General features: G+C 48.7%; 1 non-coding gene across 1 annotated transcript; it reads left to right on the top strand.

Annotated features, from left to right (window-relative positions):
- The first annotated feature begins 2,937 nt into the window (after positions 1-2,937).
- Positions 2,938-3,010, top strand: TRNAT-CGU (transfer RNA threonine (anticodon CGU)). The gene has a single exon. It is a non-coding gene; the product is annotated as a tRNA-Thr (tRNA).
- Positions 3,011-16,312: the final 13,302 nt, after the last annotated feature.

The raw sequence follows: 16,312 nt of genomic DNA, 5'->3' as shown, positions 1-16,312 counted from the left end.
AATCCGGATCCCGGTGGCTGCATTTGATAAGCGTTTAACGCACAAACACTTGGGATTTGGCTCGCGGTAAAAATACCTGACGGTGAAAAAATGCATTCCCGAGCATCTTCACTGCGGCGTTTCCGAGAGCCATGGCGTTGTTTCGGAAGATTATCAACGCAACGCAATCAAACAATCAACGAAGTTTTAAATCATCAGAAATTCCAGCGCCAATAGCGAGTCAATACCCACGTATGTGGGATTTTCAGATAACTGAATTTTCATTTGAATGGACTGTACCACTCTTTGCCTCTTGCCCACAGTTGCGGGCACGCGCTTTTTTACATGCATTTCCGCCGCCACGTCTACGTTGTTGACGTCCGCGGAGGCGCGTTCGCGCGCGTAATCCTGGAGATGACGGATGCGCGCTCTGCAATGAGCGCGCGGCTCCTGCACCGCCCGATCGCGCCGCGATGCTTGCAATTTGTCCACGACTATATATATATATATATATATATATATATATATATAACGGGACCAGCTATAGACCGCACGGCAAGCCGACGAACGAGACGACTCAGCTGCCGCGCCGTACGCGAAGGAGCAATTAATTGCGCAAGCCGCTCTCGCTAATTATTTGCCGCGGAGCGCAACAAGCAGTGCAGAAAAAGCGCAACACAGGCAGGGAAAGAGACTTGCTATACTACGCGCGCCGAGCCATCATCCCATGGCGGGGAAGGCCGCTGCCGAGAACTGGCGCAGGCAGCTGAGGGAAAAAAATGGCATCGAAAGGCGAGAGCGCAAAACAGACAGGCTGTTAATTAAAGCCGCAAATTACTCGACGCCCGCGACGACAAGAACGGCAGCGGTGCACAGTCCAAACAACAGCAACTTGGGCGCGCTGCAGCCACTCGCTCTCTCTCTCTCTCTCTCACACACACACACACACACACACACACACACACACACACACACACACACACACACACACACACACACACACACACACACACACACACACACACACACACACACACACACATGCTGTGAATGGTTATAGTCGGGAATCCTGCGTCCTACACATCCATGGCCATTGTTTTTCTCCCTTTAATTTCACTCGCATACCTGCGACCTCCCAACCTCATCTCAACACCAACAGGCAAATTTCGGCGATAGAGGCGGATGACGGCGTAGGTCAGCTTAGTGCAACGCCCCGGTACAGCGCTGATCAGCTACCATGCTTGAGTTGCTCCGGTAGCGTAGGCAAGCGACTCTCTCTGTGACGGCCGAGTCCGAATCACGAACCCCAGAACCGGATCACAACAGGCACCACAGGATCCCTTATTTATTCATTTTTTTCTAACCGGGGCTTACCCCAGGATACTGTTTCGAAAATAAACGTTTATTCCTCCTCCTCCTATGCGTAACACGAGGTGTAATTACTTGACCTCAGCGCACACGCGGTGCGCAAAACATAAAGAAAGCAAAGAAAAAAATTATGCAGGCCACGAATACGGAAAGTGTAGGGCATATGTAGAACACATTTACACTCAGGGCCGTTCTACAAACGAATCACGCCGCCACCTCATCACCACGTCTGGCGCATCTTTTCATTATTAACGCCGACTCATATACATACGACGAGCGTCCCAATCGACACGTTCAAATAGGCGAAGCTTAATAAAGAAAAATACGAAAGTGTGTTACGTTGCCTGGTCGCGACTTTCTTAATTAGTCAGGCAATTAGCTAAGCAGACCGAGATAACAGCAATTTGCCGCAACCAACGTGAGTGAAATGCTGTGCACCCAGAAAAGCAACAACATATTGTTCACCTCCTACTTCGAACATATTTATTTATCGCCTTTGGCACAGATGGCGCTTTTAATTAAGGAAAAATGAGACATCCACCCAATCGTAGCAATTGCTACAAAGGAAACCCATGCGGGTTCCTCGAAAGAAAAGCGTTGCAGTTGAATGAAAATTCGTCCTGGTCCGGGAGTCGAACCCGCGACCACCGCCTTACCGGGGCAGCCGCTCTACCATGAGCTAACCAGGTGGCTAGCAGATGGCAGGGAGAAGTCGAATTTGTCAACAACTCGAAGCAAAGGCAAGAGTTCGACGTAATAGTTCTGCGGAAACCCGCAAGGTGGAGAGAACAATTAATAAAGGGAAAATCATACATCCCCGGAAAGGCGGTGGTCCCGGCTTCGAGTCCCGGACCAGGACGAATTTTTCTTCAACTGCGAGGCTTTTTTTTTCGAGGAACCCGTATAGGTTTCCTTTGTAGCAACCGCTACGATTGGGTGCATGTCTCATTTTCCCTTGATTAATTACTTATCTCCACCTTGCGGGTTTCAACAGAAGTATTACGTCAGATAGCGCTTTTACGCCTTCGCAGTTGGGTTATATGGAGAGAGAAACATAGCCTGAGCGAAAAGTCACAGTGGTAAAGTAAAGTGACCTCATCAGTCAATTGGTAACTACCGAATTTAGGGCGTCACTCAAGATTACAAACCTCTCGTCCTCCTAGGCATTGTTATTCTGTCTCTCTCTCCCTCTCTCTCTCTTTTTTTTTTTTTTTTTTACTGGCAATACTTCAGTGCGTAAATAGTCGGTGAAAAGCGTCTATCTGTAGGCGACACAGCAGTATCTACGAGTATATCATATCTTACTGCTGCGGTTTTGTAACGATCAAGAAGGGTCATTGAGGCATGCTTCACTCTTTCAAGGTCTGCCAGTTCACGATTTGAACCACAAATTAAAGTGTGAAATTTTCTGACACATGATCGCGCTGGTGTGCGCATGTGTCCCACGATCCTACGTCTTCGCATTACGCGTGCGATGCTCTTACCAACTGAGCTACCGCGGCGCCATTTTCCCATCCACTTTCTGGGGTATTTATATTTTAACATAACACATAAAACATAAATACTTCAGGAAATGGATGAGAAAACGGCGCCGCGGTAGCTCAACTGGTAAGAGCATCGCACACGTAATGCGAAGACGTGGGATCGTTCCCCACCTGCGGCCAGTTGTTCTTTCGTCCATTTTCATTTCCAGTAATTTATCATTTCTATAATTCCATTAGTAAGTACAACTAATATCCCCCATATTGTCCTCGGTGTCTCAGTTTGTTGGCTTCTTACGATATAATTATTACATATCAGGCCCCTCGGTTCCCCTTTTCTCGTTCACACACACACACTATATATATATATATATATATATATATATATATATATATATATATATATATATATATATATATATATATATATATATATATATATATAGTGTGTGGGGGAAAAGTGAAATATTTTTAGCTGCAATAATTGCAGCTAAGCAGCTGCTCAGTTGGACACATGTTTAAAACTCGGAGGTTTTTCAAAGTTGGCTGCCCCATTGTGATGAATAATGAAGCCAATCGTCATTTAGCATGATGGTTAGTAATGTGGAGCCATGATAGCTGCGGTGTGAACCAACTAGCAAAACAGCAAAAATAGTGGTACGGCTTGGTCGTTTGATCTGGCTTCGTATGGCTCACGATGGCCATCGTGAGTTTCAATCTAAACAAGCCATATGTCATTGGTGGTTTAGCAACACTCTAACAATAAGATATCCAGGATCGCTCCCCGACAGACAGTGTCCATGGCACAGCCGCTATGCAAAGTTTGTTACTATGAATGTTCAGATGTCGCCCCAACACCAGTTTTCAAGGAATTCAACGAGCACAGTGACCTTCAAGGAGTTTTTGAGAGCCCTTCTCTCTCTCTGTTCCCTCCCCTCTTTTCCTCTCTTCCTTCCCCCAGCGTAGGGTAGCCAACCAGACTGTTGACTGGTTAACATCCCCGCCTTCCTTATATCCCTCTCTCTCTTTAAGGGCCCTTGAATCTCTCTTTCCAAATTCAACGGTTTTGATTTCCCTGAAAGTTATGTCCGCCTGTCCACCCAACCTAGCTGCAAAGGCGCCATTCCGCTGTCTGCCACAATGTCTTTCTTAAAGCTCGTTCATTACAGAAAAAAAAAAAAAAGTTACGAGACAAGCTGTATTACAGCGGGCTAAATTGAGTTTCAATCTCTTCTCGAGTAAACACAATGAGTTCAACCTCGGCAGTACCAAAAAATGCACTCGATTTACCCAGCAGCGCGAAACAACAGATGATGTTTCCAACGTCAGGCAAGATTTTTTTTCTGATTCTAAGTTTTCTATGCAGCGCGCGCACACACACACACACACACACACACACACACACACACACACACACACACACACACACACACACACACACACACACACACACACAGGGGTTTAATGAATAATAAATAATATTATTTATTATTAGTTATTACGTCCTTTCACAACAGTGATATGCTGCTGAGCATGCCATACGACTCGAACTCAACAATACATACGCACCTAAAGTTGCGGTTAGGTGGCGTCCTAGAAAGGTACGCCTGCATAGATAAAATACCCGTGACCTCGAGCACGGTGCAGCTACATCTGCCGAAAAAAAGAAAAAAGTGCGGGTCGTCGGGTCAGGCGGAACACGCGCCAACAAACGAAGACAACACCGCCGCTCTGTGGCGGTCTCGCTTTCGAGTCGGCAGGCCACCGCAGCGGGTAGCGATGGAGGCGGTGTCTCGTAACGTTTGCCGCGTTACGCCACACGGCGCGACCGACGGGCCCGAGCCCGGCGCGCGTGGAGGCGGAACGGTGTACACTCCCAGTTGCATCAGCGCACTCGCGCAAACACGCGACGGGCAGTGCGTGCAGCCGCAGCACCGCGCGGACACGCAGTTTCTCTCGCTCTCTACCCCCCCCCCCCCCCCAACCACACATACGCACACCGCACTTTGTACCAGTCTACGGCGTGCGCGCTGGGCCCGGTGCGCGTCCGAGATTCGCACGGATTCGCGGCGATGGGTGCCGAGCAATCGGGAAAGGAGAGACGCCGGGCTCACCGCCTATTAACGGTCTCGCATGGACGACTCGGCTGAGCGCGTTCTTCGTGAATATGGATGCGACGCCGGTTTCCTCCCCGCGGGGCATTCACCCTCCGGGCGCATTACGCCGCGCGCGGGAGGCTCTCAGGGGCCAGAGGCGGGAAGATCCGACACAGGGGACCCCGTCACAGCCTCCCAGCCCATCGATGCGCGTTTCCTATCTGCGGCCGGTATGTATAGGATGACGACTGGCCTCGGTGACGTGCACTGAGTTCGCAATGAATAAAGGCGCTCGACTTGCACTGAAGTCCCTTCAGCGAAGTGTTTCCCGCCGCAAGGCTGTGGTCAAGCCTATAAGAAATAAGGAAAATAGAAACCCAATTCTAATTGTACATTTATCATTACTTCTTCATACAAAACGAAGTAAATACTCGACTAAAGTGAACAAAATTAGACGTCATCTCTCTAGCTGTCTTCAAAAAATGTAACGAATCACTTCCGTTCACGGAACCTCGAATGAACTAAACGAGACTCGCACGAGAACGACGCGTTCCCAAACGTTTTTAGTTCCTGGTTGTTTGGTTTACCTTTTGAGACGCGGTGCTTTCCTTTACTAGATGCCACACACTTGGGGCACCTACCGAATAAATTGTGACCACCTGCGGTTCTTGAACATGCACCCGAGACGAAAGCGTTTTTGTATTTCGGCCCCCATTGAAATGCGGCCCCCGCAGTAGAATCGAGCCCGCGACCTCGAGCTCAGCAGAGCAACGCTATAGTCATTGGGCTAACACGGCGGGTTACCGTGATTGAATGAAGCGCAGCCTTTCCTTCCTCTTCAATGAATCGTTTTGCATCTCCTGTATGTGCGCCGGCAACATAAAGTGACGGAAGCAGCTGTAAAAGCAACTACGGCTGCCCGGAGCATGATGCACACACACTCGACCACGCGCGTTCACCGACATTGCTCTCGACGCAAGTTATTATATATCTACGAACGTTACAGTAGCTAACAGTGAGCGGCTAGCATGTCATTTAACGCCAACATCTCAAGCAGCGCTGATGCGGCGGCGATGACCTGACACGCCCACGACATCAAGGGAGCGCGAATGCAGGTTGAGAACACCGTTCGAGAGCGAATAAGCGTACAGTGACGACAGAGTGACGACGACACCTTCATTTGAGGGATCTCTCGACGTTTGTGCGCAAGCGCAAGTAAAAGCGGGTGCGAGAGAGGAAATCGGGGGCTTTTGCTCCTCGAATGGTACGACTCTGCCTAGGCACTACGGAGGAGGTTTCTTAGCGCATGGTGCATGCGTTTGACCCTAGGCTTACCTAGGGGACAAATACAAATCGCCAGAACCTAGCGTATAACAGCTCCGCTGTAATACAGAACCCTGGGCGTTGATACAATCTCGACCGGGTGAGGTGAGTCTTCGCCGCAAGAATCAGGAAACGACGACGAAGGCGGGCCTGTGATGATGAAAAAAAGTAGCAAAGAATGTATTGACTTCGTTGGTACATGGTTGTGACTCTATCCAAGTCTCAAGCGGTTCAGATTAACATGGAGGCCAGGACGGCCTTAAGTAACCCCTTGCGATCTTGTCGTAGTCGATGTCTTCTTGGAAAGCTTTGGGAGCCTGTGGATCAGTGCCTTAGCCAGGTTCTGCAGTCGACGAGCTCCTGCCCTTCGGGTTTTCTTCTCTTCGTTCTTCCCTTTGTGTCTGCTCAGGAAATAAAGCGGTGACGCTTTTTCGGGCAAGAGGGCAATTATGTCTACATGGGAAGGCCCGCTTGAACGTTTCTCACACTTGACAGGCCGATCATAACATGCCTAACACGGGGGCCAAGACGGCCTTAACCCCTTTCGGTCTTGTGGTAGACCATGTATACTTGGGAAACTTGGGGAGCCTGTGGAAGTATCAGTGCCTTAGTCACGTTCTGCAGTCGATGAGCTCCTGCTCCTTCAGATTTTCTTCTCTTCGTCCATCCCTTTGTGTCTGCTCAGGGCGTACAGGGTCGACGCTTTTTCGGGGAAGAGGGCAATTATCTCGTCATGGGAACGCACGCCTGAACGTATCTCACACTTGACAGGTCGATCATAACAGCGTCTTCGCCTGTCTGCAGACGTCTGCTAATGGCGTTTTTCACTGGTCGATTCGGAGCAGGATTTCTTGCCCCGTGGCAACGAATCCGAATTTCTCTGGTCGATCTGGAGCTCGCGTCACTTCCGTCTTCAAGCGAAATCGGTACCCACTCGGTACGCACAACATTGTGTTGCTTCGCAAAATGGATTCGTTCGGTGCTGCTGTAGAACTCGCGTTTAGCGATGAGAGCTCGGACGACAGCGCTTACGAGGTGACGCAGGTGCTGTACGAAGCCTTCTATGTACGTTGTCCATGCACAATCCTTGCGGGCGCGACATGGAAATGACGGACTCTGCGACTGCCGCGGTCAAATTACGCACGGGGTACGGCGATTTTGGTTGACGTGGAAACAACGTACAGAGCAGAAGTCGGACATGGTTTCCGGAACCAGTTTGTGTGACGTGTACGCAGACTTCCTGTGTGATCCCCGGCGGAGCGTTTTTGCGCTCAGCTGGCCGATTCGGTTTTGTAAAACCCCAGCGCTCGCTCGAGGATTTCGGCCGCCGCTCCAGATCGACCAGTGAAAAACGCCATAACACCCTTTCTACTACCACTCCACGAAAGAACCAAAATGAAGCCCAAGCACGATTTCACAGGGCACGAGTAGTGACCATATTTTATGCCGGCGTACAAGCGAACACGCTGTCGCCTATTTCCAACAGAGCAAGGCCAATGAGTATAGGCGCGCTGGGAATTTGCATGCCTCGAGAGCAGGCCACCAAAAGGACTGACTGCTCAGAAATACGAAAAAGATAGGCGCCGAACGTATGCATGCGTGACGTTATAGCGCACGCGGAGCTCAACTCCAGCCACCGCGCGCTTCTAGATTAGGCAAATAAATGCAGAGTTTCGCAACGACTTGGCTTCTGACTAAAATACGCTGACGCGAAACGTCTCGTAAAAAAAGAAAGAAAGAAGAAGAAAAAGAACACGAAAACAGGGAGTGGCCGGCAACCGCGCACTCCGCCGCCGACAGGCGGGAACTTCGCACGAAGACTCCAAAAGTACGAAAGGTGTACTCTGATTTTCCGTGTACCTTCGCGGGAACGCGCCAAGTCACGCTGTCGGTGAACGAGGAAGTTGCTTCGGACGCTTGCCGCGGACCAATCGGGCCGCGGCGCTTAGTACGTGCACCTGGGGCTTAGAAATAAATAAAGACACAAATAAATGAAGTAACTTTCCGAAGTCGTCTGCAGCCACGAAAAGTAATTGTTATATTGCGCTATATATGTGCCAACTACTGCGCTTATATAGTTATGGCTGAGGAAAATCACGCTGGCCCCGGTAGTAAAATGAAGAAGAGTGACAAAGGCTGGTCCACCAGCCGAAACGTCGGTCAAATATACTGTGCTTATTGAACGCACGTCTCGTACTCTTCTTCATTATATATATATATATATATATATATATATATATATATATATATATATATATATATATATATATATATATATATATATATATATATATAGCAAGCGAAGCATCGATTGCGATATCAAATTAGTATACATCTATACAAAGTAAGGATAGTAGTTTTATCGGCCGTATAAATTGGGAAACATTCGATTGCTAACTGAATTAACAAGGATGGTGCCAGCGCGCACAAGCAAACATAAACACATCACACTCGATGAGCACGAACACTCGCTGTGAAAACGCTGGTCGGAGCAAGCGCGGCAGCAGCAGCGAGCGAACTGACCTGCGTGCGGTCTATCGCTTCAACACAAGAGCGGCGAGAAAACATCGCGCACAAAGGTATGATCCGTCTGCAGATCCCTTTCAAGATACGGCGCGCGCGACCGTGCAAGGTGCGCACTTGTTGGCGGAGTGGAAGCCGCCCCCCCCCCCCTTCCTCCCTCGCTGCCTCCCCTGCTTTCCTCCAGATATGGCGCGCGATAATGAGCCGCGATTGACAGTTCCCCTTGCGCCCGGTGGCGAAATGCACAGTTGCTGCCCGAGCACAACACCATCCTTCCCTCCCTCCCATCCCTCCACGGTCTTTCGCGCGATGGAACAAAGCGAGTTTGCTCTACGCTTTCTTCCTTCGCGTGTGCCAGATTGAGCAACGATCGCCGGCTCACCCTCGCAGGTTTTTACTCGCAAATTCAGTATACGGCGCGCGGCGACGACTTCATCGCCTTTGGACTTTACACGGGACCTCACGGCGATGGCGGCGCCAACAGCAGAAATGCGCCTGGAGTGTCCATATAATTGCTATCACAATAAAAATCCGCTTCGTGAGATTTTTTTGTTTGGGCATGGACGCGATATGTGATATGTCGATAGCCAATGGTCTGTTGACAAGCGCTGAAGATGGATTACGGTAATTTCAATGTTTTCAAGAATGAGTTAGATCTTGAGCGTAACTACTGTAATGAGCGCATTCGAGGTGGGTTTGCAACGCATCCGCTTGTATCATGATCACTCGTCGCAAGGCATGTTAGCCAAGTTCATTTTTGATGACAAACCGTGTTCCACGTTAGCCCGTGGGTGATCTGCGGTGCGGCCTCTCACCGTTCAAAGATACCGTTCACGAGCGGACTGACGTAGCGACAACTGATGAATAAAGTGGCGAGTATACAGCGCTGTCCATGGTATTTATATGTATTTATATAGTCGCACGCCAGACTATCACGTTCGTCCATTTCCGCGACGCCACGGCGGCGGAACTCTCATCATCGGCGTCTCTCGAGAACCGTGTTTTGAAGCGCGGTCGGTAGACGCTGCATGCAGTGCGGTTTTGTGGGCTTGTATTGAATTCGTAAGTTGACCAGTTGACACTGCGCGCACAAGCGGGGCACAAATAAACGGTGGTGTGGGGAGGAAAAGCAGCGGCCACGACCAATGCGATGCCGGGACACATGCGTAAAGAAAGGCGTCGAGCACGTGTCGCGCGCCTCTCGTTCGTGCGTTCCGGCCGCTGTCTTCGAACTACGAAACCCGGCAGGCACGTGATCAAACACGGCGGGCGAGCCGCTACCAAAGCGAAGCTCCGTAACCTGTAGACACGGCGCGCTCGCATCCGTCCAAACAGGAAGCGGCGGCTCATCCCCCTTCAGCCGAGGCAGACTCGGAAGAGGAGGGGGGTGTCACCCGCACCGAAGGAACGCGACTCGCGTGACAGTAGAGAGAGACGGTCGCGACGACGTAAGCACAGGGGTGGAGAAGAGAGTCCGAGCGTATAATTAATGGCGGGCGCCGATCGGCTGAACGCGCTCACTGGGTACCACCTTTAATGGGTTTACCGACGTTATCGACAGTCAAGGACTCGGCGAGAACGATTAATCGATTCGTTCACCTTTATCTCCTTGTCGGCGCCCGTGCACGAAAAACCGGGCAAACTAACGAGCGCGTGTCTCGTCCGCTGCCGCTCGGCACGCGCCGTTGGGAGACTGACGAAGATGACCGAACGGAATCTCGCCGCTAATTCTTCGGGCTGCGAGGTATAAAGTAGCCTTAAGTTACACCAACTCCAGCTCGAGGAAGCAGTGCGTGAACGACGGCAGACAAGGCGACTACAAACCCCTGTCACACAGGAGTCAATCGCGATCGAACTAATCAGATTAAGCATATAGGGTGATACGGCACGGTGAACTTAATGCATGCTTGATTTCGACTTCTTTCCGCTCAATCGCGCATTGTCAATTAGGATCAACATTTTCGAACGCGCGATGCCTGGTACGCGGAAGATCAACCAGAATCAGCATCTCGATGACTAAGGGTTCAGTCGTGTAGGGTGGTCCCGTTTCGATTGCGCTTAAATCTTTCGAAGCCAACCTACTTGAGGAACAAAGCTACCCGTTTACGTTGCTTACGTTGCAGCTCGACATCCTCCTTAAGAGGAAGCTTTAGCTCGGGTGCTCCTATCTAAATACATGTAGAAGGGGAATTCGTTTTTCTCAACAACCACTGCCCTAAATTTGACGAAGTTTGTTGCATTTAAAAGAAAAACTTGGGAGGGATCGAGGGTGGGGGTTCTAGTGACTGCTGGTTTAGAACTCTTAACTCAACAATGAAAAATGATATCACAATTCTGTGAATTTCATCTAATAGCACATCTACAGCGGACAAAATTGAAATGTTACACATGAATCTAAAAAATTTAGTATTATGTGAACACGGCTTTTGCAGAACCCTTGTACACAACGTAACCAATTCACGTAAGATACAAATTGACATACCAAATTTGTCCGCTTTGACTGTTATAATAGATGCCGTTGACAGAACCGCGATATCTGCTCTTGATGCAGAGCTGTTAGTTTGTAAATGTGGTGTTCCTATTTTTTTTTCGAACTTTCAAAATTTTCGAAATATTTTAAACAAAATTCAGGCCCTAAATCGAAATTCCGCTTCCAACAGACACTACAATTTAACTTTCTCTCTCAAATGCAACAAATTTCATTAAAAGCGATTCCTCTTAAACAATTTCTCGAGGGATCAAATACATGAATAATAATTGCATTGCCATTGCCAAAGATGCTGCAAACGAATTCCTGAACGCTACGCACCGTAAAAACAAGTAAAACATATCATTCTTCATAAAAGAATATACTCGTATGTGCCAAACACTGTGTCCAAAATAACTGATATCAATGCTTCCATGTTTTTTGTCTATTTAATAAGTCAAGTAAATATCACACGAACTTTAGAACTATATCAGTTCGAAACCCCAAAGCAGTGCATGCCGCTGATATGAAAAATGTAAAGGCCATAAACAAGTTGAGGACAAATATGTTAATGAAACTTTGCCATTCAAGAACCGTATTTACATTCGTGTACGTATGCAACGGCCAGTGCAAAGTATCAATGACGCTGGCATTTGTTCCAATGTATTACGCAGGAGCAGCTGTCACCGGTCGGATATCGTGAGCAGGCACGTACGCAGGATTTTTTTCGGGGGGGGGGGGGCAACCCAAGGTAACTTTTCTATGCAAATGAGGGGGAGGGTATTTTACTAGTATACATGTGAATAATGCCACCATTTGCCATAAAGACGCTTAAAGCCGCAAAAGAGAATATAAATAACATGTATCTCACAGGTACTACGCCTGTGAGATACACCTCTTCTTTACTTGGCAAACAAAGAACCACATCATGTAGACTCGCGCATGAAACATGCGCAGGAAAAACCTTGCCAAGAACAAGTTAACAAGCGAAAGTGCAAAATAAAGATTTCTAGTAGCGTTTTTTGAATTAGCTCTGGAAAATTATATAGAAATGTATATTTGCGGAACAATCACAGTTCTTTTGGATCCCTCGTTTACTGCTCTGCCAAGTAGCAAAACCGACTCGAGTTGTTATTCGGGAAGTTGCGTAATGATGTGAGGTCACCAGTTCTGTACAACCGCGTAGAGCGCAGGACGCTGCGGTTCTAGACGTACTGCGGCCACCACGGAAGGTTAAAAGGCCCCTCCCCCCCCCCCCCCCCCATTAGCACAGCAGGGAAGTGGCTACGCCAGGCGGCTCGATTGATAAGTGTAGAAGCGTCATTCAAACCACACGAAATTATTCTCCACTTGCAGCGGCGTTTTCTCTCTCTACTTCCTTTTCAATAAAAGGATGTTGATCCATAAATACTTTCACCAGCAATTTTCGCTTTTCCTCCCTGTTTGGCTAATGCCTTGGCTTTCGCCCTTAGTAGATCGCTTACTTTCTCATCTCCTTACGACTCTTGTTTCCAGTTGCCGATTTTGCACGAAAAGTGATGCACAATAACGGAAAAGCTGGACGAGGTAACGCGTGACAGTCACTGCTTATAGGTTGAACGGTTATTGCAGGGTCTCATGATGGACGCTGTTTCGCAATATTTTATTTTCCACCTTATCTAACCCACATCACGGATATATCGTTCCGAGGATCTGCCAGCGTCCCGGCGAGCCGTCACTCGAGGAAATAATGAAGCAAAAGGAAAAGTTAAACGCAACTGGCGTTTTCTCCGGCCACAACTCGTTCCACAAGCATACAGGCCAGCCGAGTATGAACCGAATCCCTTTCCTGGCCCCTCGATCAGTCTAAACAAAGGTTGAACTAACGAATCAACAGAGATGCGCGGGATTATTGAATACATGCCGACATAAAAATTGTGTTGGGCGTTATAAATTAAATAAAATATGATAATCAAAACTATAAACTACGCCCTGCCTGCTGCATTGAAGGTGACCAATAATTAATCTTGAGTTAATCGCGCGGGCACCGAATCGATGAGCAAACTGGCCTCCACACCCCAGGAGGCACCGATAACTACCGCCATCCAAAAGGAGTGAAAATAATGACAACCATTCCACTCTGTGAAGATGGAATTGCAGCGAAAGCTGACGACAGTCAAAGCTCTCAAACGAAATGCAAAGTGTTTGACCTCCGCTGCGAGTCGGCCTGAAGATAGTGCAACGCCGGGCCGACCCGCGGCAAAGGTGAAGCAGGTGTTAAGCACTCCCCATACGTGGGCCGATCCCGAAGATAGCGCTACACCTGGCCGACCGCCGCCGGAGGTGAAGCAGGCATTAAGAACTCCCCATACGTATCCCGATCCCGAAGATATTGCAATACCGGGCCCACCCGCGGCAGAGATGAAGCAGGCGTTAACTCCCATACGTAGGCCGATCCCGAAGATATTGCAATACCGGGCCCACCCACGGTGGAGCTGAAGCAGGCGTTAAGAACTCCCCATACGTAGGCCGATCCCGAAAATTCCGAAGCGCGCGTTATAGGTTCCCGAGTCCACAGGGGTATGTGCCATTGATCTGGGACCCTTCTTGCGCTATCACCAGGATCGGCCCACATGATGATTTTTTCTGTCAACGGAGGCCGAAAAATACTAAGGAAGTTAGTCATACACTGCTTTCGCTGTAAAAGGCAGCAAAATGTTGACCGCCGAGTAGATTGATTTGTCGACGCTTTAGGAATGTGTGGGGGGAGTGGTGCCTTGGGCGGATAGCGGGCGGGGGTGGGGGTATGCCGCTTAATTTCGGGCCCCCCCCCCCCCCCCCCCCCATGGGTACGTGCCTGATCGTGAGTAATTGCACCGAAATTATTGTCGCAACCGAGAGCACGTATAAAAAGCAGGAGTTCTGCAAAATATACGAGGGCGACTCAAATGAAAGTGAGCCAATGCGAATATATGACAAACGGGGTACTTTATGTAAAAGTAGTCTCCATGAGCATTTAGACATTTGTCCCATTGACTAAGGAGTCGCGTGATTCCGGTCTCATAAAATTCCTTGGGTTGCTGCTTCAAAAAGTCTGCAACTGACTCTTTCACGTCATCGTCCGACACGAATGTGGTTCCCTTGAGCTGTTTCTTTTTTTTTCGGTTGCCCCAAAATATGGATGTCGCAAGGCGACAGGTCTGGGGGCTGTGTGGCGGATGTTGCAGCGTTTCCCATTTGAACGTAGCCAGTTTTGTATTAAATACATCAGCTATGTGGGGACGGCCATTGTCGTGAAACAAGATGACCCCATTCGTCAATTTTCCACATCGTTTCTACTTGATTGCAACAAGCAGCCGTTCCCGCATTTCACAGTATCGGAAACAATTGATAGTCTCTCAAGACTTAAATTCTATCCGTAATGGCCCCTGACGATCGAAAAAAAAGTTGACAACACCTTTCCGGCGGAAATGACGGCCTTTGCTTTCTTTGGGCGTGGTGAATTCGAATGTTGACACTGTAAGCTTTGCCGTCGTGTTTCAGGCTGGTAGTAGTGGCACCATGGTTTGTCCCCGATCACAATTGCAGACAAGAAGTCGTCACCCTCATTGTGATACCGGATCAGACCAGTCAAGGCAGCGCCGAACTTCTCCGTCTTCTGGCGGTGGTTCAAAATGTTGGGCATTCATTGCGCACACAAAAGCCGATGACAGAGATGTTCATGAATTATGGCGTGAACCGAATCGTGACTGATGTTCAGACGCTCTGCCAGTTCATCGATGCTTATCCTCCGTTCTTGTCTCATCACCTCATCAACCTTTGAAATTTTGTTAAGGGTGATTTCACGATGGCTTTAGTCCCGTCTTGGATCGTCTTTGCAACTTTCACGTCCTCCTTCGAACCGTTTGCTCCAACGCTTCACAGTGGCCAATGAAATGCGATGTTCAACGTGCACGGCAGCCATACGACGACTAATTTCTTTTTACGAAATACCTTCAGCAGTCAAAAGCTTCACGGCACCACGCTGTTCAACTTTTGGAGTTTCCAATATGTCACGCAACCATGATCAACCGAATGTATGAGAGCATTACAGAACCTTTATCCTCACACCTGCGTGTCACTTTTGCAAATGAGACATCCCTCTCTTCTACGCACATGCCTCGCAGATAATGAACCGAACCATTATTGCGCGGGGTGGGTAGGCTCACTTTCATTCGACTCGCCCTCGTACATTCGAAATGCGAAGATACAATGAGATATACAAATGCGAAGACAGAGCTTGATAAAGGGCAAAAAAGTGTCACTGGAAACAATGTTCACTGCACGTATACACAAAACCTCCCAACAAGATATATAAATATACGTATAAGTCTCCAATAAATGTACGTATATAAGAAAAAGTCACGGTGTATAATGCGTCAAACGAAGCAAATAAACATGTCGCAATCACAGATTCACAGAATCCTAGATACCGCCCCCATTCCATCCACTCCCGCCGATGTATCGCGCGCGACGGAAGATGACTAGCTTGCTCTCCGCTTTTCTCCTTTCCGCACACAAGACTGAGTCACCATCGTCGGCTCACCCATTCCAGACCCCGACTTCCCGTACGCTTTCACTCGCACATACAGCATGCGGCGCTCGGTAACGATGTTATCGCCCTTGGATTTTATACGAAACATGAGGGCGACGATGACGGCAGGAATGCGCTTGGAGTGTCCATATAATTGCTATCGCAATAATAAGAGAATCCGGCAACTGAAGCGTCCCGTGTCCCATTACTTTCCGCAAAGGAAGAAGTAACAAAATCGAACTTTCACCCTGCAACAATTCGCTGCGCCGCATCAATGTATTTTTTTTCCTTTTGTGGGGCGGGGGCACCGAAATTAAAAAACCCCAAGGAATATATGTTGGCCACAATTGAATGCCTACTTTGCGCACCTAATGTGGCTACCGAAGGAATATCGAAAAAAACGTGAGACGCTTGGTCCACAGAGAACCATACGCATACTGCTCGGTATCCTACACCGGCGAGACAAGACTTTCCGGAGAGGTTGCCCTCAAGCGAACGCGGTGCAATCCGTTGAGTCCCCACA

The sequence above is a fragment of the Dermacentor andersoni genome, chromosome 1, assembly GCF_023375885.2.
Source record: "Dermacentor andersoni chromosome 1, qqDerAnde1_hic_scaffold, whole genome shotgun sequence".
NCBI classification, from domain to species: domain Eukaryota; kingdom Metazoa; phylum Arthropoda; class Arachnida; order Ixodida; family Ixodidae; genus Dermacentor; species Dermacentor andersoni.
This window is presented reverse-complemented; position numbering and strand designations above follow the sequence as displayed.